Raw genomic sequence first — 19,010 nt, forward strand, 5'->3', positions numbered from 1 at the left:
GCACAGGATTCCTCCCCCTTTGCAGAAGATTTCCATGCACCACTGAGCTTTCTCATAGGAAAGGTAGTCAAAGGTTTTCCTGAAGGGGTTTAGATTCAAAGACCTGGGGAAGTGCTAAGTGGGAGTGTTAGGGGAAGCCCAGAGGAATTCGGCAGAATGCAATTAGGTGATGGAAATTGAGTGAGATCCCTTCCTCGGGGGTTCACGTGGCCCATTGTTTGATAGGCTGTGGCTGGGATAGAAATGAGAGTGATGGAAGACATTGACTCACAAATATGTAAAAAATGATGGATCATGAAAATTCAAGCTCTTAGCAGGTTCGCTCAGTGGTTCTCAAAGCGTGGCCGCTGACCAGCAGCATCAGCATTACCTGAAAACTTGTTAGAAATGCAAACTCTTGGGCCCCACTCCAGATCTACTGACCCAGAAACTGTGGGGATGGGGCCCAGGAATCTGTGTTTTGACAACTCCCCCAGGTGATCAAGATGCATAGTAAATCTGAGAACCTTTGGGTTAACTCTAACCACTCTCTGTATCTCATTTGTCCTTGAGCTCTGTGACTCTAACCATACTCTTTCTTTCTTTTTCTGTGTGCGGTATCTTTCCTTTCACTATACATGTTTGAATAGGTGCGTTTCTGTCATATCAAGCAGCCTTACTTAAAAACAGTTTCCTAAACACTGAGCATCTAGAGTATTCCAGGAAGCAAACAGGTTAAAGAGCCATCCAGGGCATTTGCTGCGTGGAGTCATACTGGTAAAGACAGGGAGCTGGAAGTTCACCCTGAGCAGAGAGGATGATGAGAAGAGCTGCCAGGAGCAGAAACACGTGCAGGAAGAAGGGACGAAGACAGCCAAAGATGTTCACAGGAGCAGAATCTCTGCTCCCTCATTTCAAAGATAGATAAATAAATCTATCAACTGCTCCCTTTCTGATAACGCTGCTCAAGGAGCAAATACAAAATTAAAGCACACAAACAACAAGGGACTGGTTACAACATAATTTAGTAACCTAAGGAGGCCTCTGTGCTCCACTAAGTGGTTTTGCAAGTTAGAATACAGGGCCTTTGATGGATTATAACAATGAGCCATGATGCCATTGAGGGTCTTCCTGGAAAAATGCCTGACAGCTTCTATTACACTGTTGGTGGAACCGAGGAGTAGTTGATTAGTTTGTGGCACTGAGTGGTATGGTAAATAAATAAGTTGGCCTGTGAGCCACGGAGAAGCCTACCTCTAAAATGCAGGAATGTGTATGCTGGCTCCTGGCTCCACCGTATGTCAGAGCACTGGCCCTACCTTGTGACTAATGGTGATTAGCATTTCTGTAGCATGTGTTATTGAAAACCTGCAATAGCCACTACATGCTTAGCAGCCAGTGGCTGTCCACTGAGATAACAGAACATAGCTATTTTGTTCTCTGCCTAAAACAGGAGCTTCCAAGGGAGAGTGTGCTGCTTCTCCATCTAACCCATTAAATGAATAAATTCTTAGGAGAGTTCCCAGCATGGAGTATTATTTGCTGCTGGAGCAGATCACATTGACAAGACCCATCTACCCAAATTTCTTGACAAACTTTGAGAAGAGCATAATGAGCTGCCTAACCCAATAGACAGTCTCGCTAAGATTTACCTAAGCCTAGATAAGGATGGCCTTAGACTCTGGAGACTGGTTGCTCTCGCCTTGCACTGCTTCCTTACGGCTGGAGGAGCCCTGGGGGTCTGTTTCTTGTCCTAAGAGGACTGGAATGGGAGCCTGGCTCCTTCATTAGTGGAAATGCTAATTAGTGGGACAGTTCCAGGGGATGAGGCAGGGGAATGAATATTTTAAAAAGCAAGGTGTAGAGAGTAAGATAGACACATGCAATGAAGTGGAACGTGAGAGACAGGAGTGGAGCCAGGAGGAGAATCCAAAGGACTGTGTCTGTTGGGGAAGTCCAGTTAAAAGTAGAATTGATGTGATGAAATGATTAAGGAATCAGAGGCCTAATTCACTTGCAAAAAAGGCAAGACAATGGCTCCGACACTCTTCCTGTCTTGAGAATTGCATAGATTGCCCTTTGAAATAAAGACAAGGGGAGAAATCCTGATACGTTTGAAGCATATGTGTTTCAATTACCGTAATATCTTAGCCTTTGAAATTTCTAAAAGACTATAGTATGGTATGTTTGCCAACTCTCTTCAGCTCAAAAGCCAAGTCATCTTTTAAGAGAAAGGGCTGATCACTCTTCATCAGCAGCTGTGGTGACTCTGCTTCTCCCCTGGGCAGCCTCTGGATGCCCGTGGTGTGAGGCTGGGGAGGTGGGGCTGAGTGCAGTGCAGGAGCTGCTTGGTAACACCCAGAATACCTGAGGGGAGCCCAGGGATTCTGTTTTCTTAGGGAAAGCTGCAAAAGCCACCAAGGAAGTGGAAAAGATGGGCTGGAAGGACAACAGAAATAAAGCATGCAGTTGGGAGGCATTTCTCTAAATATTAGTGTAAGTGAAGTGGTCAGTAAGTTATATACAAAAATATGTTCCAGTTCATTCATTCATTAGTCCACCCATTCGCAAATGAAAGGTCTGCTGTCTGCTAGACATTGTTGTAGACGCTGGTGATAGACCAGTGAACAAGGGAGTCAAAAATCCCTGCCCTCGTGGAACTTAGATTCTAGTAGAGAGACGGATGGTAAATTAAATAGCATGCCAGAGAGGGGTGAAGCAGTGAAGGGGGAAGAGTGTTCAGAGGTTGTGATTTTAAGGAGACAGCCAAGGAATGTCTCACGAAGAAGGCAGCATTAGAATAAAGACTTGGAGACTGGAAGGAAAGGCACCATGCAGATAGTTGGGAAAACAGCCTTCTAGGGGCTAGCGAGAAGGGGCCGATGAGAAGGGGCCACGCTGATGAATCCGGAGCTGAGGAGGCTTGTGCAGTTGGAGAGGAGGGAGTAAGGGGGTGAATGGCGTAAGGTGAGGCTGTGGGACCCAAGGACTAGGGTATATAAACTGTTGTGAGAAGTTGGCTCTTACTGGGAGTGAACCAAAGAGCCTCTGGGTATTTAATTGCTATTTAATTGAGCAGAGAAGCAACACGATCTGACAGACACTTATCAGGGTCCGTCTGCCTGCCATGTGCAGAATGGAGTGAAGGTGGCCCAGGGAGAGGCAGGGGTCCTGTCAGGTGCCTGCTGCCTCAGGAGATGCTGGGCCTGGTCTTAACACCCATGGAAGCGATAAGGTCAGACTGCAGGATGATGTCATTTGCAGACGCATCAGATATGGGATGTGAGAGAGAGAGGGAGGGCATTTTCCAAGGCAATTGTCCTAAACGATGCCAAGAGGGGAATTGTCATTTATGGATATGGGGAAGTCTGTGAGAGGAACGGGTGTCAGGGCAGGAGGATCAGGAAAGCCATCTGAGACCTTTAAGTTTGAAGTGCCTATGAAACCTCCAAGTGGAGATGTGGAGTATATAACAAGGAATGAACCTCTCCAGGAGAGAGATCTGTGGCTGAACTGTCATTTGGGAAGTCAACAACATATAGAAGATACTTAACCCCTGGATCTCTGGATAAGATCACTGGGGTGTGAGTGTAGACAGAAGTGAGATGCGGTCCAAGAACTGAGTCCTAGCCCTACTGATGTTTGGAGATTGGGATAAAGGGAAAGAACCAGCAAACAGGACTCCTAAAGGCATGGCCAGAGAGAGAGGAGGGAATGCAAAGGAAGGGGTGTGAGTGTTGCTGCTGTGACTGGAAACTGACCACTGGGCTTAGCAATGTGGGGCCCACTTGCTGGTGCCTTAACACAGGCTGTTGGATGAAATGCTGGGGAGAAAGCTTCCTGGCAAATCAGCCTTACCCTGTGCATCTCTCGAGTCTGCATGCCTCCTGCAATGGCATGGAGCATTGCTCTGCAGCCTTCTTGCTTCTTTGGCATGGCCCAGCTTCCAGCCATCTGAAGAGTCTGGCCATCGGGAAACCAGAAAGAGGAGAGGAGGAGACTCACACAGACTGTAGCATGCCCATGGCCTCGAGACAGTCAGTGTCTGAAGCTTAGCCCATCATGATATTCCCTTCTGCAGCAATGCCAATACTAGCCACTGCCTCTGCAACGGGTTACAGACAGTCTTGGAAAAAGAGGACATAATACTCAAGAGCCATTTCAGAGCCAAAAAGGCAAAAAAGAGGCAAGAAAGGGGCATGTTTATGTACTGTTGCCCTGGATGCAGCTTCCTAAGTGGGGCAGCCAAGAGCCAAGCCCCTTTTCTCTCTGGGTAAAGACTAGGATAATGTTGAGGTCTCCCCACTCTAGTGACTGCTTCTCCCCCTCCCTCTGAGCAGCACTGAGAAGCCGCTGTGAAGGGACCCACTGCAGAACCATCATTAGCATGGGGTTCTTGTCATCAGCAGAGATGCACTGCTCCAAGAGACAGGGCTCATCTTCCAGCTCCGACGTTAAATCTAATAGAAGGTCAGACACTAGAGGGAGAAGCTATAAAGAAAAAGAGATAGATTTTCTTCTTTTTCCTCCTCAAGATGAGAAAACACATTTATTAAATATCCATCCTTACAGGAATCTCTCTCTCATGTCATTAAGACAACTTAAATGCAGCTCTGGCTCTCTAAAGCTTGCAGTCCAAGACAGACATTGATGTGGATGAGCATGTAAAAAGACAGACAGACGGTGGAACCAAAATATTGAATTTCCATGCAGATAAGCAGGATTAAATATTTACCCCATGGTACTGAGTTATGTGACTCGGGAGCCACTTTTGCAGTCATCACCAGCTAGCAGAGCCACGTGCCTGCTGCCTGCCCCACAGCGTCTAGGATCGCATATTACCGAGACAGGAAATTGGAAGGCTTGTAAGAGCTGCAGGATGCCCACGAAAGGGCCCCATGTGGCTTGAGAGCAGTAACCTGAATATCACTGATTTACATTATTTTGTATGTGTCAAGGGCACGTATATAGTTATTTGATCTTTAAAAAAAAATCAGTACGATCAGTTTATCCTGGACCTCTCGATACCTACAACACAAGCCCATGTCATGGCACATAGGAGTCATACAAACACGTGAAGCATCTGGCTCAGATTACATGAGAAGACATGCTAATATTTGTTTTTGTCCTTGATTCTGTTCATACCTTGCACTGTGAAGTGATCATGCTGCCAGGCCATGAAGTGAGAGCAGATCCTTAAGGCAGAGCCTGGAAGTAGCTCCTGGGCCTTCACGTTAACTCTTAGCTGGTCCTAATCAGAGCCCTGGAAACTTTAGTGCTGGAAAGTTGCCGGAGAGATCAGGTGAGGAAACTGGAGCCCAAGGTGGGAAACAGCCACCTGCCTAAATGTTACTGAAGTCAGCACTCAAACCAGGGCTCCAGATTCCCCAAGCAGGACCCTGCCCAGCAGACCACAGTGCTCCTTACAGAAGCCTTCTTGGACACCCAGGCAGCAGCACTCCCTAACTGTCCCTCTGTCCCCCTAGCTCTTAGGGCACGTCCCCACTTATCTTGTGGAATTACATCCACCTCTTTACACTTGCTCGCTGGGCTACACTGAGAGGTCCTTCACGGGGCTGCCTTTAATTCACCCTTGTGTCCCCATGACCTGACATAGGCCAGAGCATGGGAATGTCATGGCACATATGAGTCACACAAACACACGCAAGCGTGAGTGCATGCCATATGCAAGTTTTGGCAGAGCACCTTCTGCCATGCTCTAAGCTGTTGGAACAGGTGAGCTCACACTGCCGCTGGACTGAGTTGGCTCGTTGTTCTGTCTGCTCAGAATTGACTTCCTTGTGGCATCGCCGATGACATCCTTTCAAAGTCATTTCCTTTCATGAACACACTTGCTTTCCAACAGCCCTCAATCACTCTCAACTCTTGGAAGGCACCATTTGGAAACAGGCAGATAAGCACAGAGCCCCCCATACGTGTGGACAGTGGCGATGACAGGGAAATTGAAGTGCTGTGGGAAAGCACTGGGAGTTCTTAAGCAACGAGACTGTGCTATTGCCTGAAGACCGTGGTGGCTAGTGGGGCTGTGTACTGGGGCTCTGCAGTGAAACCACTGATGGATATTTCTGGTTCTGGTAGTCATGAATACCCATGGGCAAGGTCCTGTGGACTTGGTGTTGTGAGAGGCGTCTCACTCAATGCAGGGCGTGGGGGCCATGTTGTAGTAACGATCCAGAAGGGATCCGTTCATTGGTAGCACATTACCTTTGGAGCACAGCCTGGCTGCTGTGCTATCTGGCCCCGTAAGTGTACAGATGCTGTTTTCCCGGCCAAGGGAGCAGTGGAAGAGCTATGGAAGGGCTGTGTTGTGTATACAGTGCGAAGTAGGCATGTCAGCCTGTTTCAGTGAGCTGTTGGACACTTCCCAAAGCAAAACCACCAGCTTTGGGGAAGGCTTGCTAACTTAAGCTGTTGGGAAGCCATGACAATCTTCTCATTGACCAATGGCCATATGCTTCAGAGGAGTGGGAAGGTGACAGCCACATGGCATTTTGACAGGAGACATTCATAGCTTCCTGGGCCTGGCATTAGATCAGCATAAAGGTGCCTGGCAGCTCTGCCAAGCCATCAGCTAATAAAGGCTCTGCTCCCCTTGGGGAGACGCCTACTTGACTTTAGGGGAGTGTCCAGGCCAAAACGATAACCTTGATAAGCCAACGAACTGCAGAATCCAGATGGCTAGGTTTACGGTGGAGAATATTGTCAGTACCAGCTGAGAAAGGCACCAGAAGAAGGATTCCCACACCCTTTTTAGATACCTGCCTTTGTGTTGGTCTCCCTTTCACTGTGTAACAGCTATGGTAGGAACGGAGGCTGTGTGGAGGGGCCGATGAGCAGCAGGGGCTGGGTCAAGTGCTGTGGAGGCCACACTGTGGTTTTGGAGGGACAGGAGTTACCAGGGAGTCACCGGGACCTCTCCTGCAGTTTAAAGTGGATGTGGATAGACAGCAGCTGTGTTCCTGGGATCACTGGCCAGCCAGCCACCCTGCAGGGGCAGAGCAAACAGGCTGTTAGCTCTTGAACTGCCAGGCACACTGGGGGTCCTTGGCAGGGTGTGGAGCATGAAGGCCCTCTTCCTCTCCAGGGCCTGGAGGACAGCATCGTCTTCCTGCCCGCCAGGGTCCCAGCCCACTTCTGTCTCCAGAGGCTTCATCATCTTTCCAGTTCCCCAGGCTACAAAGCCTCCTTCCTCCTTCCTCTCCTGTGCCCTTCCACAGTTATCAGTGCCTGCGTTCAGTTGGTCAAGTCGTATGGGCTGTCCTCTTCGCTTCTTCGCTTGGACCTCTCACTCCTTCCCTCCTCTCCCCTCACCTCTCTCCGCCTGGACTCGTAGCCACCTTGCTGCCCTGCCTTCCAGCCCCATTCCCACGCAACCTGTGTAATGCAGCCAAGTTCGTATTTCTGCAGCCGAATGTGTCATTCCCTTGTTCAAAAGCTTTGAATGTCTCTCCGTGGCTACAGAATAAAGCCTGAATATCTCTCAGTATTTCAGGCATCTCCGACCTGTCCCAGCCAATAGCTTGAACCTTGTCACTCCCTACTGCCCCACCACAAAGCCAGACTGCATCTTGTTTTCCAGAAATGCCTGCTGCTGTCCTGTTTCTGCATCTTTACCCATCTTCCATCCCTCTGCCTATAGCACCCGTTTCCTCCCCTGCTCCTCCGCAGCCTCCCAGCCCAGGTCGAAGAGCACGTCTTGGCTCAGGCCTCCCAGAGCCCCCATCTCAGGACAGGCACTATCAGCACTCAACCCTCACCTACCCACCAGTGGGTGGGGGTGGCCCAGCCCACTTGTTATATAGAAAGCTCTCGGGAGGCAGGAGCATGCATTGGTAACTTCTTATTCACTCTCTCACTCAGTATGCAGGGCAATGATTTCTATTTCACAGACTTCCCCCAAAAACACAAAATGAATTGAACTGAATTCTCTTCAGATCAGAGAATTAAGGTCTGATAGCCCTACATTCATACCTAGTTGGCCAAATACCATTTTTCCAGTCTTAGCCGTGCTCGTGGTAGCCCCCAGTGTATTGTGGTTGACAGAATGGGCAGAAATGATTTGGCATTGAGAAAGTGGGCCGACAGGAACGTTTGGAAGGAGTTAGAATTATATAGTCCCAGGAGAAGAGAAAGCCAGGAGTCGACAGAACAGGGACAAAGCTGCCTCATGCCCACATACTCCCCGTAGGAGGGGTCGTTGTTTCACTGGTATGGAGTCAACTTTCAGATTCTGAGTTTGGATCATGGACACATTTCGGCCCTCTGGGGCTCTTCTGGGCTGGGGGGCAGAGGAAGGACAGGGGCAGAGGCATGAGAGAGGATGTCTTTTTCTTGCATGGAAGGTGAAGAAGTCCTGGATGGTCTCCTTTCATCTTGCCCAAGATCATCTCACATGGGTACTGTTTGCCCCATTTTGCAGATGGGAAAAGTGAGGCTCGGAAAAGTTAACGTATTCACGTTGTTCAGCTTGTAAGTTGCACAGTTATGTGGGCGTTGCTCCCAGTTCTGCTCCCTCCATGCCATACTGGTCTCTACCACAAGCCCCCTCACAAATGCCCTTCTCTTCCAACCAGGGGGAACCAGAAGCGGGCCCTCCAGTCCTCCAGCCACAGTAGCCTGTGAATTTTCCTTGGTTGTGGCATTTATGGCTTCAGCCTAATATGCAAAGCAGGTGGAAGGGGAAAGGAGGAAAAGAGCGGAGATGGGGCGGGAGGGCGGGGCGGTGGTGCTGGTAGTAGGGCATGGGTTTGACTTTTTTAAGTTGAACTTTATGATTCTGAGAACTATATTTGAAGTGTAGAAAGAAGTTATGGCATCATCTTGCTCACGGAAAGAAAAAGCGAACTGAGGTCAAGCGCCTTCCCTTTGGAGTGGTTTAAGAGGCAGTTTTGTTTGGAAGGAGATGTATCAATTCCGTGACCTATCCGGTTTCCTTCAGTTCAGGGTTCCTTTGGACTGGCTTAGAGGAGGGTGTTGATCAGCCAGAATGCTCTGGGAACGGGAGTTCTAGCTTACCACTCTCCTGCCTTGGCAAGTACAGTGTGAGGAATGTCACAGAACCGTCTCTGATGATTCTGGGCTGTGCGGTGCCACAGCGTCCTCACTTCCAAGTCTCTGATCCCAGGAACCTCAGCACTACGGGGCCGCGGGAGGATCACTGACACGTGGTGTCTTTGGAGAAGTCCTGTCACCTACCTAAAGCCACGGGTAGCTTTAAGAATGGACCTGCCTGTGTCCACTTGGCCTTTCCCAGAGTAGGCACCCAGTAAAGAGCTGATTTGATTTTAATTTGGTGCTTTGCAAATCGATCTATACACCTGGGAGTTAAAGTAGCTCGGCAGAGGGATGGAAGGGGAGATGAATCATCCTAAATTTCCCTTTGATCCATCCATTTCCTCCAATAACCAGCGCTCAGCCCCGAAACAGAGCTGCCTACACTACAGTTACCCTTGGCTCCCCCACCCACTCCACGCTTCCTTCTCCGTAAACACTGGGGTAAGAAGCTCACGCCGCATCAAGACATCTTAACTGTCAGAGGCTATCAGTGGAGGGGAGAGTGACAGCTCCAGCCTTTCTCACTGCTTGCTGATGTGGAAAATTATCATCCAGTAATGGAGGGAGATGAGCCACGTATTGTATTTCCATCATCGGGTGCATGGCATGGGAGGATGATTTATAGAACCTGGAACCCTGAAGCTAGTGGGAAGGTCACAGAAAGTAGAATCATTGGCCTCAACACAGTAGCTAGTGTCTGAGGGAACCTCCTAGAGCCACATGCTTGCCAGACCATTCTGAGTGCTTGAGAGAGACATGGGCAACTTAACACCCATTTAAGTCCCAACAGGGCACCCAGAATACTAAGATAAATAGACACCGTCTCTGTCCTACGGGGACTTACAGCCTAGTTCAGGAGACAGATGCACCAACAGACAGGTGACAGTGATGAATTGCAGTCATGAACCAGGGGCTGGGGAAACACAGAAGAGAGAGAGCAGAGTTTGGAAGAGGGTGGGAGGGACTGCCTGCCCCAAGAATGATTCATGAAGGTGCCATCTCAGTCGGGGTTGGTGGACCATTGTAATAAGCAGCCCCCAAATGAAATCTCAGTTGCTTAGTACAGTAAAGGTTACTTTTCACTCCACGGTGGAGTGTGGGCTGGGGATTGGAGGGAGGAGAGTTCCGCCGCACTGGTCTTCAGGGCCCAAGGCTGCGCCCCTTTTGTGGCTTTGCCACCCCCAGGGCCTCGCGGTCTCCCCTGTCTGCTCTGCATCGGGCCAGCAGAAGAGGGAGCACAGAGGGCCTGCCGGAGGCTTCAGCAGTCAGGCCTGGGAGTGCGGGCATTGCTCCCGACACACCATCGGCTGGAACACAGCTCCTACTTCCGCCTGACTTCCAGGGGACTGGCGAACAGCAGCTAGCTAAGTGCTCGGGGGCGGAAGGACTGGGGCCGGGTGGGCACAGGACAGTGTCCCTGCTGCAGTTTGGCAGCAGGTCACACGGCCAAAAGATCGCAAACGGACCTTCTAAGCTGAGGGGGCTACATTTGCAAAGTTGTAGAAGCAAAGTAATTTTTAAAAGAAGGAAAGGAAATTGAATTGCACGTGTTTCATGGTGATTTGAGTTCAGGATGCACAGGGGAGAAGCCAAAAAGAAAGATCAGGACAGAAAGACTGGGACCTGGTCCCAAAGGGCCTCGGAGTGGGACTCTATCCTGTGGTTAAGGAGGAGCCACCAAAGAGATTTAAGCAGAGGGATGACAAGGTACCAGTTTACCATCGAAAGGTCACTGTGCAGCTGAGTGTGGACAATGGGCTGAAAGGAGAGAGAAGCTGGAGGCAGAGCGGGGGGGCAGTCAGAGGCTGATAAAGCGTGAGTGGGAGTGGACAGGTGGGGAAGGGTTGGAAAGAGCCTGCATCCACTGGGATAGGGTCCTAAGGGCTGGCAGGCCCTGAACACCTGTCCTGGAGGCTCCAGGATAAACATCTTGTGCTTTTCAGCCTCGGGACTGATGGAGGAGGTTGGGCAGTGCCATGCCCCTCTGAGGGGCTCTTCCTGGGAGTCGGTTTTTCCTGCCCGCTCTGTGGTGGGATCCCTGCCATGACCCTCTGCCCCTTGGTATTCCAAGGCCTGTTTAATACCCATGACCACAAACACACCCACAAGCAGCCCCCTTACCCTAAAAGGTGCCACATGGAGAATTCCAAGCAACTCAGCCTCATTAAATCCCTGCCTGCATGATTAAATGCCTCCTGGGGAAAAAGTCGAGTAACAACCCCAAACATGGGCTTTGATGGCTCCATCCTTCAGGATTACTTCACCAAATGGAAATACTCATGCCTCTGGTGACAGCTGCAGTGTTTCCAGAAGAGATTTCCACCCTCATATAATAGGAGAGACTTTGTCCTCTTAAATAACTATAATACCTGCTGTAAGTACTGGACTATTAATCACTGTGATCACTTTGTGTTGAAGCCACACTGCTAGAGGGACAGACCTGAAGACTTGGCAGAAACAACAGAGAATCTGCTTAAGGAGTTGCCTAATAAAAAGGGTGGTCTGTTGGGCAGATAGATGGAATTCTTCAAAATAGAAGGCAATTGGCAGCGTTAGGCTGGGGTAAGGGTCAGGAGAAGAGGGGCAGCTGGGGAGAGAAGAGCTGGCTCATTTATGTCTTATTTTCTTTCTATATCCTGCTGCCAGGTGCTGGATTCCTTATTTAGCCATGTGGTTAGCTCCATCGCAATCCAAAAATTACGGAATTCTAAGACCCTGGGGGATGAAGGGAGCTCCAGGTCCCTGAGTCTGTTCTCATTCCCCGGGCTTAATCATGCATCCCCGAACCACACCCTACCCCATGTGGGGGCTGTTGGCCCAAAGACAAGTGTCTGTGCTGCTCTTCAGGGCCTTGTCACATCACACTGGAGTGACCACCTCCCAGCTGACAGTGCTCCCAGATTCCATTTCTTTTAGAGATATGAGCAGGTTTCAACACTGTCTCTGGAAAAATCACAGGACATGCTCAAAGGTAGCATCATGGGAACAGGGCAAGGGCCTTCCACAACAGAACGGGAAGTTGTATTCATTTCCAAACACCTGGCTTTGAGCCTGAACTTGCACTTTACTGATAAGGCCATAAACTCTTTGATTCACCAACAGGGCCCACACATGTGGTGCCATCCAGAGTCACCCCTCCTCAAAGGAAATGATGGGCAAGAAATGTGTTTGCACAAGAGTCTCTAAATACAGCCCATGAATGAATGGTCTCTGGTGAAGGTAGACTGGAGTGATAGAGTAGCATGTTCACTTCTACATGGCAGCTGCAGAGAGCCTAATAAGAGAATGAATAAAGAAAAGAAAAGTGTAGCCATTTACTCAGCCATAAAAATACACATCCATTGCAATTAAGAATTAATATGGATTAGTTCCTCCGACTGAAGAAAAGTAACCCCAGCAAAGATCTGCAGGGCCGAGCCACTGGACAGAAGAGCTTTGATAAGAGAAATTTAAAGGTTTATCCTTTCTAAATAGATATATTTGAATTTTGATAAAAGAGAAATTTAAAGGTTTATCCTTTCTAAATAGATATATTTGAATTTTGATAAAGTTATTCAGTGTTTTGTTTTATTCACAAAAAAGTAAGGATATTAAGACATTTTAAAAATGTCTGGGCAGAGGAGCCCTTGCTGTTCCCTAAATCATGTTCTAAAACCTTATTTGCTAAGCCTGAGGCTGGTTTTGACTAACATGGCCCAAGTCTTACGCTAAGAACTTCAGTGAGTGCCTTGTGTGCAGGATCACAGTGTATGAAGATTAGAGGTCAAGCGAAGACAAACCGTAGGCCAGCGCTGTTAAAGAATGATTACAACTGCGCGGGGACTTGTTTGTGTCTTTCGCTTGAAGTAATAGACTAGATCTACTCTCAGCAACTTACTGATGAATTTGAAAAGCCTTAATTATTTGCTTGACAGGCTGGCTTTAAAGGAAAAAGCCTTTGTTTACCTTCTCAATTCCAAGCTTCAAATCAGCCTGTCCAACCATTGTGTCTCATGTCCATGACTCATGAGATATGATAATGGTTATCTGAAAATAACCAAATGCACATCTACTAACACATGCACACACACCAAACACAGGAGCAAGAAGAAATTAAGGACTCCTTTCTTGTCAGGAATATTCAGAATTAGAGTCTCAATGTATTTACTAATATTCGCTAAGGTCAGCTGGGTCCAGCCTTGAGTAAAAAGCTTCTTGCTATGCCTGGCAGAGGCAGAGAAAAAGATCCCTGCTGTCCCCACAGGGGAGAGCATCTGCTTGACATGAAAAGTAATGTCAGCAGTGGGTCCCAGCCCCTTGGACCACTTCTGCATTCACTAGGAAGCTAAGGGGTCAGTTGCTAACCATCAGGACGGGCATCCTAGGTTTTCATCAAGAGGATCCCAAGCTTCAATAAAAACTGCAGAGTTTCTTCTTGTACCTCTTAGATGGTATAAAATCATGTCCATTAATTATAATTTCCATAATCCCTTAGTAAACTAATTCTATTCAACTATTAAGTCCTACCCCTTGATTAGATGAGTTGAGAGTACAGCAATCTAGGATGAATGACCTTCATGTTCCTCTCCCAACAGGATGCCAGAGTTTTTAGTCTGAACAATTGTCGTGTGCTATACAGGTACTAACAGGAGCCAGAGAAAATCAGGCAGCCTGACTTCACCGCTCCACTTGATAGCCAATCTGCAGTCGGCCTCTCCCAGTTCCCTTGTTTGTAAAATGAAGGGGGTTAGGTCAGTAAAAGCCCCTTCCAGCTCTGGAGTTTGTTTCTGTAGTTCTAAGCTGACACACGTTAGCTTTGGCTCCAGGAGCCTGGGCCAAACCTGATCATTTCAGCCCATCAGACCCCAGAGGAATTCAGTTGATTCTAGCTTCTTAAGTCCTCAGACGCCTGGAATTGCACTTTTCCTCCTGCAGGATTGCCTGCACCCTGAAAGCCAGCCCATTCTTCCAACGATCCTCTCCACACTTGTGCACACCCTGATCTCTCTGCACGGAAAGCCCAGCCCCACCATCTGCCTTCTGAACTGCCACTGTTACCAGGCCAGGCTTGCCCTACCCATCATGCCATGTGCCAATCACTGAGACACAAGTTTTGCAGCGGAGGAAGCGTTTGTTCACAAGGCAGCCAAGCAAGGAGATGGAAGAGTAGGTCTCAGATCCACTTCCCCAAAGATGGGGTTTTAGGGATATTTATGGGATAGAGGCGCAAGGTCCAAGGCATGGGGAAAGGTGATTGGGGGTAAGGAAAAGTGAGGCCGTCGGTGAGCTGCTGAAGTGTAGTCAAGCTTCACAGCTCTTCCTGGGATTCAAGTTCACAAAATGGCATCGTTAGCGTGATCTGAGGATGGAAGTTTGGGCCCTCTGATGCCAAAAGGTTGCCCATTGGACACTCAGGCAGGCCGAGTTGGAGGATTAGTGGTCTGAGCTAGCTTGAACTGGACAAGAGCTGACCCCAAGCTCTTGAAAAATGACTTAAGCAACCATTACCATGGTGACTTATACATCAGAGATGTTATCTGTAAGGAGGCTTGTAGAAGTTTAGTTACATATTCCTTAGCTACATGACTTTTAGCTGCATATGTTTTAAAATCAACTAGAAGCCAGTGAGGCAAATTAGGTTTGGTGGACCTCATTAGGTTAGCCCTTGGGTTCACCACCCCACCTTCAAAGCCCCATCAACCATCCCTTCCTTTTCTGCCTTTCCTATCCTCACCACCTCTTCTCCCCAGCAGGGTCTTACCTGCTCCTTCATGCTCCCAGAAACCCCATTCCACAGCTGCATCATAGTACTTATTGTATGTGATCTGTAGTGTCTCCCTATCTGCTGTATTCATTGCATTTTACCTGTGGCATTCATCTATCTGATACTGTCTGCTGGGTAGTACATCTTGAGTGTGGGGACTTTGGTATTACCAGAATCCCGTACAGATCCTGGTGCATAGGCAATCAATGAATATTGATTGGAAAAGTGTTTGGAAATTGGGGGATAAGAGTAGGGTCTTGGCTTGGAAGTCCTTGGAATTCTGTCTCTGGGAATGGATCACTCAGGCCTGCTTTGTCACTTTGTCAGGTCTAAAACTGGCCGGGCTCAGTGGCTCACGCCTGTAATCCCAGCACTTTGGGAGGCCGAGGCGGGCGGATCACGAGGTCAGGAGATCGAGACCACGGTGAAACCCCGTCTCTACTAAAAAAATACAAAAAATTAGCCGGGCGAGGTGGCAGGCACCTGTAGTCCCAGCTACTCCGGAGGCTGAGGCAGGAGAATGGTGTGAACCCGGGAGGTGGAGCTTGCAGTGAGCCGAGATCGCACTACTGCACTCCAGCCTGGGCGACAGAGCGAGACTCCGTCTCAAAAAAAAAAAATAAATAAATAAATAAAACCAGGTTGGGCCAAATCTGATCCAGCAGAGGATATGTAATTAACCAGGCACACAAATTAGTTTTTAATCTTCCATTCGTTGCCTGTCAACATTTCTTTTTCACTTCTCAAGGAGGACATGATTATCCCATGATGTTTTTCTTCATGTACTCATTTCTCCTCCTCTTTCTTCTTCAAACTTGTCCAAGGAAGTGTCAGAAATATTTCTCATTTTATCCTGTCTCAAGAAGGCCAGCTAGCCAGCTAAGAATAGCAGTCAGGAAATGGTTAAGAGAATACCAAGAATAAATTCTGAGTTGCTTCTTTACAACTAGAAAGCTGAATACATTTAAGGCTTGAAAGGTCAACTCCCTTCAAAGGGGGCAGAGGTTTGATTTCATCCATTATGTGGTCTTCAGCATAATGCTCATTTCATTCACTGGCTGCAATGGAGATTTATGGAGTAAATGTTATCACAAGCTGAGACGTAATGAGATCTCAACTGTATCTCCTGGATGTAGTGGAAAGCAACCATTTTGGTAATAAATAGAGAACCGCATCTAATTTGTAAATTCCTTTTTCCGTTGCTAAGTTTAATCAGATCAGTGAAACTGAAGGGAATTGTTGATGACCAAAAATTATTTTCCATGCCTTAATCTGGCCAGGAAACATTACTCCTAATGGAAATGGCATGTTGCTCTGGCAATGGAAGGGGATGACATTTGTCATTAGACTAACCCAATTGTTGCATATTGAAAAATATGTTTAGACCAAAGTCTATTTAAAACCCAACAGAAGCTGAGGCCCCATGTTGCCCTGGTACTGGTGTTACTGGTTCATAGAAGTAAAAACTCTTTCCAGTTAAACTACAGAGATCTGTAGCAGTGGCCATCCTAAAGATTTCTTCTTGACCCCAATGAACAGCCAGAGCAAGGCCAGAAGGACCACCATGGAGCCCAAATTGTGGTCATAAGTGACCTTTTCTGAATGGCAGAGAGTGGGTTCAGAGAACAGAACACAATCTCTGGCACGGCCTTGGCTTACTTTAGGGTTAAAACAAATTCAAGGGGGCACAAAAGGGAGTTGAATGCAGCTCTCTTTTTTCCAGCTGTGCTTCAATTTTTTTTTCGTGATTAATCGTAAAGATCATTTCCAGGATAGGGACCATGCCATGGGTAAGTGACTGTTAACACACAATAGGAACTTCATGGATGCTGCGTGAAGAGAATGACAGCAATGAGGAAGACATCTGAGAAGCTGATGGCCCCAGAGGGAACATGGCTAACTGTGACATCTTTAGGGGGTGGCCTTCAGAATGCCGTATCCCTTCCAGTAAGAGTACCGCCTCCAGGCAACCTTTAGATGCAAAGCAAGGGGTCCCAAGGACATTCTTCTCTTGGCCTGCACTTGCTTTTGTATTCATGTGCTTTTGTATACATGCCCAGTGTCCAGGCATCCTACACACACAGAGCTCTAATATTGAATATTAGGAATGACAGCTACTGCTTATCTAGCATCTCCTTTTGCCCTTATTATCTTTGCCCTCACTTCACTCTCTGAGACTGATATGATCTCCATTTTCAGAAGAGAAAAGCAAGGTTCAGATCATTGGCCCGAGACCAGCTGGCTAACAGGAGGTTTACCCAGGCTCACACCCAGGCATGCCCCATCTGACTCAAAAGCCTTCCCTCTTTCTCTTTTGTCAGAGAGGCAAGCACATGGTAGCCCCCCAGAATCATGAGCCTGGTGATAGGAGAAGTGGAGTGGAAAGAAGCCCTAGAAAGGGAGTATGGAGACCTGGTTCCTAGTCCCAGCTCTGATACTAACTGGCCCTGTAACCCTGAACAACCGTTTCCTCTCTGGGCCTCAGTTTCCTCATATGTAAAAGTAATACCCAGAGGATCTCTACTTGTCTATTAATCTTTCTGCATCCCAATCCCCTTGAAGCCCCCTCCAGCCCTGTCTTTCTCTTGGAGTCTCACATTCCAGAACAAGTCTGTGGCCGAGCTGAGGAGAGGATGCCCTCATTTTGCAAACAGACGCTTCTCCCATCTTGGCCAGGCAGCAGAGGTCACAAGAGAGGAAGTGTCCACAGCGTAAGGACTTTGGACAGCTTCTCTGCCAGCATGCATCCGGCAGCTGACTCTTTCCTTAGGGCCCACACTCTCCTGCCCTTTTCCCAGAGCCACTACCCTGACAATGTCTGTCTACCTTGAGAGCACTGAGCAGTAGAACCTCAGTGCTGGGAGGTGTCCTGAGGTTCTCTCCTTCTCTCCCGTCATCCCCACCTATGCGTGAAGCTCCTCTACAACACCTTCACTACGGAGTCTCTCCACCCTGCTTCTTACACACTCTCCGTGTAGGAACTTACCAGTCACAAAAAACCTTTCCATCTTTGTGCAAGCCCCAGTTGCTGGAAGGTTCTTCCAGCTGACACCTGCAGCTATTGAGTGACAGTGGAAAGACAGTGTCCTGGGTGCAGCGGCATCCTCCGATGGTGTGGTGAATTATCCTGGCATGGTTAATTACTCACACTAATTGCTTTTCTGTCCCTGCACTTCTTCCTGCCTCCTACATTTCCATGAGGGGTTGTGCTTTTGAGATCATTTCCCACCTCTTCTCCCTTCGTCTTCCCAGTGACTCTATGAGGGAAGCGCTGAGCTGCTACACCATGTGCCTTCTCAACCAAGGAGCCAGCACTGAGCAGAGAGAGGCTCTTGCCTCTTGCCTCTGGCTCAGGCAGGCATCAGGGATCTCTCTGCCTCTCTCTGTCTGCCTCTCTCCCTCCCACCCCTCGACACAGCCCTTCCTTCCTCTCCGACATCTGTGCCTGGTCACTCCCATCTGCAAGGAGGCCCGCTCCCCCACAGTATTATTGAGATAATAACAGACCACTGTCTCCTTTCTGCTTTCCCCAAATCAGGCACATCCCAACTTCACCATCCAGGTAGTTGTTACTCTTGTAATGTAAGCAGCAAAAGCGATAGAGCAGTTTGAATCTGCCCATGGCCCATGCTCTGGCTGGACGGGCCCACCGATGCCCGTCTTCACACAGCCCACACAGCCCGACACTCCCACTCCTTACCCCAAGAGCCTTCCTGTGTTCCATCCACCAGGACCAGGACTCCATCCCCAAATCAGAACCTCTGTGTCCTGTCCTTCCTTCCAGGTTTCCTGGGCCACTGAGCCTGCAGCATGAATCCTCCTAGAATTTAAGACTCAGAAGGAGAGAGGTCACCGAGAGGTAGCAGTGTACCCCAGGCAGTCGGGCCCAGGTGAACCCAAGGTCAGGCCTCACATTTCAAGTCAATTTCAGGATCATTAGCATTCCCACTTCCTGTCATGCCTCCAGGCCTTTAGCTTGTCGAAGACAGTGGTCCCTGTTCTCTGGATTTCAAAAACCATTTCTCTCTTCTGAAGGAAGAACAATCAGCGTCCCCAGCAAGCCCAGCTCTCCTGAGAAATTATAGAATAGTTCTAAGATTCGGGCAAAGAGGGAGGAGGGATGAAGGGTGAAGAAGGCCTTTGATTGAGACTCAGCGTTGAGAGGAAGGATCTGGAGGGAGAGGCTGTTCAGTGGAATAATAAGAGTGACAGA

General features: G+C 48.5%; 1 protein-coding gene across 18 annotated transcripts in view; it reads left to right on the top strand.

Annotated features, from left to right (window-relative positions):
* The window catches only part of CACNA1C (calcium voltage-gated channel subunit alpha1 C), a 631,482-nt gene that overhangs the window by 454,431 nt on the left and 158,041 nt on the right, over positions 1-19,010 (top strand). The gene's annotated exons all lie outside the window — the stretch shown is intronic.

Source organism: Hylobates moloch, unplaced genomic scaffold (assembly GCF_009828535.3).
Source record: "Hylobates moloch isolate HMO894 unplaced genomic scaffold, HMol_V3 SCAFFOLD_8, whole genome shotgun sequence".
In the NCBI taxonomy this organism is placed as follows: domain Eukaryota; kingdom Metazoa; phylum Chordata; class Mammalia; order Primates; family Hylobatidae; genus Hylobates; species Hylobates moloch.